Source organism: Physeter macrocephalus, chromosome 10 (assembly GCF_002837175.3).
Source record: "Physeter macrocephalus isolate SW-GA chromosome 10, ASM283717v5, whole genome shotgun sequence".
NCBI lineage: Eukaryota > Metazoa > Chordata > Mammalia > Artiodactyla > Physeteridae > Physeter > Physeter macrocephalus.
Genome location: NC_041223.1, coordinates 15,335,158 through 15,342,529, shown reverse-complemented (window position 1 = coordinate 15,342,529; position 7,372 = coordinate 15,335,158). Strand labels below are relative to the sequence as shown.

Genomic DNA, 7,372 nt, shown 5'->3' with positions numbered 1-7,372 from the left:
ACCATTTTCTTAATTGTTTTGGGTTTGTTTTTGTAGGTCCTTTTCTTCTCTTGTGTTTCCCACTTAGAGAAGTTCCTTTAGCATTTGCTATAGAGCTGGTTTGGTGGTGCTGAATTCTCTTAGCTTTTGCTTGTCTGTAAAGCTTTTGATTTCTCCATTGAATCTGAATGAGATCCTTGCCAGGTAGAGTAATCTTGGTTGTTAAGTTCTTCCCTTTCATCACTTTAAGTATATCATGCCACTCCCTTCTGGCTTGTAGAGCTTCTGCTGAGAAGTCAGCTGTTATCCTTATGGGAGTTGCCTTGTATGTTATTTGTTGTTTTTCACTTGCTGCTTCCAATAATTTTTCTTTGTCTTTAATTTTTACCAGTTTGATTACTATATGTTTCGACATGTTTCTCCTTGGGTTGATCCTGTTTGGGACTCTCTGAGCTTCTTGGACTTGGGTGGCTATTTCCTTTCCCACGTTAGGGATGTTTTAGACTATAATCTCTTCAAATATTTTTCTCGGGCCCTTTCTCTCTCTCTTCTCCTTCTGGGACCCTTATAATGCTAACGTTCTTGCGTTTAATGTTGTCCCAGTGGTCTCTTAGGCTGTCTTCATTTCTTCTCATTCTTTTTTCTTTATTCTGTTCTGCAGCAGTGAATTCCACCATTCTCTTTTCCAGGTCACTTATCCATTCTTCTGCCTCAGTTATTCTGCTAGTGATTCCTTCTAGTGTAGTTTTCTTTTCAGTTATTGTACTGTTCATCTCTGTTTGTTTGTTCTTTAATTCATCTAGGTGTTTGTTAAACATTTCTTGCATCTTCTCGATCTTTGCCTCCACTGTTTTTCTAAGGTCGTGGATCATCTTCACTATCATTATTCTGAATTCTTTTTCGGGAAGGTTGCCTATCTCCACTTCATTTAGTTGTTTTTCTGGGGTTTTATTTTGTTCCTTCATCTGGTACATAGCCCTCTGCCTTTTCATCTTGTCTATCTTCCTGTGAATGTGGTTTTTGTTCCACAAGCTGCAGGATTGTAGTTCTTCTTGCTTCTGCTGTCTCCCCCATGGTGGATGAGTTTATCTAAGAGTTTTGTGCAAGTTCCCTGATGTGAGGGAGTCGTGGTGGGTAGAGCTGACTGTTGTTCTTTTGGGCAGAGCTCAGTAAAACTTTAATCCTCTTGAGTGCTGATGGGTGGAGCTGGGTTACCTCCCTGTTGGTTGTTTAGCCCGCGGAGACCCAACACTGGATCCTACCTGGGCTCTTTGGTGGGGCTAATGGCGGACTCAGGGAGGGCTCATGCCAAGGAGGACTTCCTAGAACTTCTGCTGCCAGTGTCCTTGTCCCCACGGTGGGCCACAGCCACGCCCCGCCTCTCCCAGGAGACCCTCCAACACTAGCAGCTAGGTCTGGTTCAATCTCCTACGGGATCACTGCTCCTTCCCCCTGGGTCCCGATGCGCACACTGCTTTGTGTGTGCCCTCCAAGAGTGGAGTCTCTGTTTCCCCCAGTCCTGTCGAAGTCCTGCAGTCAAATCCCACTAGCCTTCAAAATCTGATTCTCTAGGAATTCCTCCTCCCATTGCTGGACCCCCAGGTTGGGAAGCCTGTTGTGGGGCTCAGAACCTTCACTCCAGTGGATGGACTTCTGTGGTATAAGTGTTCTCCTGTGTGTGAGTCACCCACCCAGCAGTTACGGGATTTGATTTTACTGTGATTGCGCCCCTCCTACCATCTCATTGTGGCTTCTCCTTTGTCTTTGGATGTGGGGTATCTTTTTTGGTGAGTTCCAGTGTCTTCCTGTCGATGATTGTCCAGCAGCTAGTAGTGATTCTGGTGTTCTCGCAAGAGGGAGTGAGAACACGTCCTTCTACTCTGCCATCTTGGTTCCTAATCGATGGTGTGTATTCCTGATCCTTCCTTTGTTGTTCTTCTCAGACCTCCCCTCCCTCCACCTTTCCCCATTTCTACACACTTCCAGAACATTTTTATTATATGCTTGATTTATTACAGTTACCTTTTTTTTTAACATCTTTATTGGAGTATAATTGCTTTACAATGGTGTGTTAGTTTCTTCTGTGTAACAAAGTGAATGAGCCATACATATACATATATCCCCACATCTCCTCCCTCTGGCCTCTCCCTCCCACCCTCCCTATCCCACCCCTCTAGGTGGTCACAAAGCACTGAGCTGCTCTCCCTGTGCTATGCGGCTGCTTCCCACTAGCTATCTATTTTACATTTGGTTGTGTATATATGTCCATGCCACTCTCTCACTTCGTCCCAGCTTACCCTTCCCCCTCCCCGTGTCCTCAAGTCCATTCTCTACACTGCAGCTACCTTTCAACACATTTTCTTGCTTCCATTTCCAACCCCCAATTCTGTAGGTTCATAGTGTAGAGAGAGATGTCCTGTCACCTCCTTGCTCAGAAGCCTCCAGCCTGGATGGTAAGATCGCCATCACATAGCATGGCCTTCAGGACCACCACCATAAGGCCCCACATTCCTTTGCTTCCTGTCTGCCTTGTCCGTCTGCCTGCCCTTGCTCCACCCCAGCTCCATGTCTGCCTCCCAGACACACCTCAGGCCCCTTGCTCCATGAAGCTTCCCTCCTGGGAATCCATTCAGCCTGTTCACTAAGGATTTAGTGAGGTGGGGAAACAAAGACCAGAGAACCAATCATGGCTCTGCCATTTACAAGCCATGCAGCTTTGGACAAATGACTTACTTTCCTCGACTTTAAATGGAGTCATAATAGCAGGCTTTCCCTTGCACGGCTCTACTGCGTCATGAGAATACTTTCCAAACCCTGAAGTGCCACCAGATGATCACAGATGCCACTGTGGTATTAGTTGTGTGAAGTAGTTTTTCTGTGTATGTGTGTCTCTCAAACTCCTAAAGGAGACTTAAATCTCTTTACAAACTTTTGAAGATTTTTTTTTTTTAATTATAAAAGTGGTAACATTATACAGATTTTGGAAATATCTAAGAAGAATCAGAAACATCTTACTGTACTAATAAAACTACCACTCAGTTTTTTTTGTGTATCTATGTTTTGTGTATAACTTGAATTATAATTACGGGTGTAGATTTTATATCCTACTAGTTTCATTTATATCATAATAAGCATGTTCCAATTTGTTAGTGATTTGTGGTAATGGTCATTTAAAATTATTCCAGGGACTTCCCTAGTGGCGCAGTGGTTGGGAGTCTGCCTGCCAATGCAGGGGACAGGGGTTCGATCCCTGCTCCGGGAAGATCCCACATGCCACGGAGCAACTAAGCCCGTGTGCCACAGCTACTGAGCCTGTGCTCTAGAGCCCATGAGCCACAACTACTGAACCCTGTGCACCTAGAGCCTGTGCTCCACAGCAAGAGAAGCCACCGCAATGAGAAGGCCGCGCACAGCAACGAAGAGTAACCCCTGCTCGCCACAACTAGAGAAAGCCTGCGCATAGCAATGAAGACCCAACGCAGCCAAAAAAATAAATAAATAATAAATAAATAATTAAAAAAAAAAAAAGATTCCAGAAAAGTCTTTTGTGGATGGATGAACCGCAGCTTACTTAAGCACGCCTCTATTATTGAACAGACCAACATCATTTTTAATTACCGATATGAATATGTTCAGCATTTTATTGGGAAGTCTACTACCTTCTTTTTCTTTTTTTGGCCGCATTGGGTCTTCATTGCTATGTAGGGGCTTTCTCTAGTTGTGGCGAGCAGGGGCTACTGTTTGTTGTGGTGCACGGGCTTCTAGTCACGGTGGCTTCTCTTGTTGCGGAGCTCGGGCTCTAGGCATGCCGGCTCAGTAGTTGTGGCTTGTGAGCTGTAGACCACAGGCTTAGTAGTTGTGGCGCACAGACTTAGTTGCTCCGCGGCATATGGGATCTTCCCGGACCAGAGCTCAAACCAGTGTCCCCTGCGTTGGCAGGTGGACTCTTAACCACTGCGCCACCAGGGAAGTCCTAACTGTTTTTTATAACTAGGATTAATTATTACTATACCATTATATCTGAAATGCATAGTCAGCTTTTTCAAGGCATTTGTGAGTTTGTGTTACTCTTTAAAACATTTGTGTGAACAAAAAATTAATGCAGGTGGAAATCGGTATTTTATTTATTTATTTATTTATTTTATTTATTTATTTTTGTCTGCACTGGGTCTTCGTTGCTGCACGCGGGCTTTCTCTCATTGCAGCGAGCAGGGGCTACTCTTCATTGTGGTGTGTCGGCTTCTCATTGCGGTGGCTTCTCTTGTTGCGTAGCACGGGCTCTAGGCGCACGGGCTTCAGTAGTTGTGGCTCGCAGGCTCTAGAGTGCAGGCTCAGTGGTTGTGGCGCACAGGCTTAGTTGCTCTGCAGCATGTGGGATCTTCCTACACCAGGGATCGAACCCGTGTCCCCTGCATTGGCAGGCCGATTCTTAACCACTGCGCCACCAGGGAAGCCCTGGAAATCAGTGTATTTTAAACCTAGCGTGGGGATATGCTAAAAAAGAAATTTTTACACGAGGGGCGTCCTTCCGCATCTGCATGGTGGCTCCAGCTGAGGCAGCCACCAGAAATAGGGCCACGATTCATCCAGTGGGTCTTGGAAAAAGAAAGGGTACACAATCCCTCCTATGTACCCAGGGCCACCTTTCAGATTGCTTTCTCCCCGAGGAGCATGAAAGGACTGAAGCATACTGTGGTTGCAAATCACTTTTAATGTGAGTGATAACGTTAAAAAATTACTCCAGATAAATCCTAGAATTGTATTATTGTTTAGGGCACTAAAGTGCTAATTATTGCTATAGACAAGCCACCTAGGTCAGAGGAGTTTGGAATGACATTTGATAGCTAGTTTGGCTCTTATTCCCGTGAATTACTATAAGAAATAGGACTCTCCATCCAATAGATTGAGGTCATTTAATAGTAAGGTTTTTTTGTTGTTGTTCTTTTTTTTTTAAAGACAATATTGGCTTAGAGCTAGAAAGAGTATAGCCTTTGGGTGAGATTAGATGTTTTTATAATTTGATAACTAGAGAAGGGGACACTCAGTGACCACATGGGGCTAAAAAACTCTTCGGAGACCATAGATGTCGCATATTTAATGCTCGCCTCTTCCCTTTTATCCTTTGTAAGAAATTTAACTCGTGGTTGTTTTCTCCTATGCTTCCCGTCACTAGCTTGAAGGCCTCGTAAGTGCCTGGTAACAAGGTGGAACTGGGAGCCCACAGACTCTTCCAGAAACACATAGTATGAGCAGAAGAAACAGTGGACATCAAGTCATTTTATTGTTCCTCGAAGGATGTGAACCCTGCTTTTCTGAGTATCAGAACCCTGGGGCCTCACAGGCCATTAGACCGAAGACCAAGAAGCCTCAGTCTCCAGGGAACTGACATCCAGTTACTCGTTCCCAGCACTCCCCTACAGCCTTGCAGGGAATCGGTACAGTTCTTCTGCCAAAGCCAAAGTAGTGGGCCTAGCCTCGATGTCCTACCCTGTATTTCCCAGTCCCTGAGCTGGTGCTGGTTGTTTTAACAAGCCACTAGGAACACTCTGGATGCTCCTCAAAACAGAGCGGTGGAGTCCTAAAGGGACCGTCTAGGGCAAAGAGTGAAAACCCAGATCTCTCCCCTCTGCAGGGTCCCCTCTCCACGCCTGCCTGCACTTTCCATCTCTGTCCTTGCCAGTGAGTGCCTTCCATCAGAGAATGATGTCCTGTCCGTCTTTGTATCCCAGTACAGCTCTCACAGGACCTGCCACAAAATTGGCCCCCAGTAAATAGACCTGAAGCGAATAAGTATGTTCCTCATTCCATCTCCAGCTCTATCACTTAGAGGGCAGGAATTCCGTGTCACTAACTTAGCGTTACTTTCTGTTATCCATCTTTCTTGTGTATCAGAATTTAATCCTCATATTTCTTTTATGTATCACTGTCATTTCACACATGTCTTTCCATAGACATCAAAAGCCTCGTGAGACGCCCTGTTCTACCAGGGCTGTGCTAATAAACGCACAGGTGGCCTTGTGAGGCTGCTGATCATAGTTGATCTTACTAAGTTTTTTTTTGCTGGGGGGGGGTGGTTCTTGTTTGTGTTTTCTTTGCTAAATAAAAACCAGCTGAAATTCCAATAAAAAGATCACATTAAGATTGTGTATACTACACATGAGAGTAGGAAATATTTTTACTTTATGTGATTCTGCACCATTGGTCTTGGGAATAAAGTACTAGCTAGTGGTAATAGTGAGAGGCATTCCTTTCTCTGTATGCCCTCTGCTTATGCCTTAAGGTCATACAGAGGTTTCTCTGTGCTTGAGGAGGGTTGCCTGGGTGCCCGTGTGGGTGTGCAGTAAGATAAATGTATATATGTATGTGTGAGAGCATGGAGAGGGTTTGTTTGTTTTTGTTTTGGGGGGGTTTTTTTTTTGGCTGCGTTGGGTCTCCGTTGCCGCGCGCGGGCTTTCTCTTGTTGCGGCGAGCAGGGGCTGCTCTTCGTTGCGGTGCGCAGGCTTCTCGTTGCGGTGGCTTCTCTTGTTGCGGAGCACGGGCTCTAGGCGCACGGGCTTCAGTAGTTGTGGCAAGTGGGCTCAGTAGTTGTGTCGGCCCCCGGGCTTAGTTGCTCCATGGCATGTGGGATCGTCCCAGACCAGGGATCGAACCCGTGTCCCCTACGTTGGCAGGCGGATTCTTAACCACTGTGCCACCAGGGAAGTCCCGAGAGGAGAGTATTGTAGGTAGAGAAAGGGACCGGCAGCGAGTCAGGGAGCAGCAGAGGCAGGCAAGGTCGGCAGGCGTGTCCGTGCTTTGTGTGTGGAAGAAGACATTCCCAATTTCATCCTACAGGTGCCTGTAGTCCCCAGATATACAATTCCCGCCACCATTTTTGTCAGAGCCATATTAAACATTTAGTAAATTGGATCTAAGTTGTCAGTGTGGACGGCTTGCTATTTGATGCGGTATAAATTATTAGTGAAGTCTGTGTCCTTCTGGCTTTACCTTCTGGCATTGTAGATTTGGTTTTCACAAACAAAATGTAAATCAGTGCAATTCATACAGGCCAGTGAAAAGAGTAAAGAGAATTGATACTTACTCGAATCATCATTGACTTCTCCCCCCACATATACTACTTTATTTGTTTGGGGTTTTTTATATGGTGAAATATACATAGCATATCATCTTAATCATTCATAAGTGTGCAATGCATGGCATTAAATATATGCCATGAATGGCATATAGGCCAAGGCTTGGGATGGTTACGCCGTCACCACTAACTACACCCCAAACCTTTTCATCATCCTCAACAAAAACTCAACACTCCCTAAATAATAAGTCCTCACCTCCCCTCAGCCCCTGGTAATCACCATTCTACTCTCTGTCTCTATAAATTTGCCTATTCTAAGAA

The 7,372-nt window shown here is 45.3% G+C and overlaps 1 protein-coding gene across 1 annotated transcript in view; it reads left to right on the top strand.

The window, feature by feature from the left end:
• MTHFD1L (methylenetetrahydrofolate dehydrogenase (NADP+ dependent) 1 like) overlaps positions 1–7,372 on the top strand; it is a 214,176-nt gene that overhangs the window by 74,781 nt on the left and 132,023 nt on the right. The gene's annotated exons all lie outside the window — the stretch shown is intronic.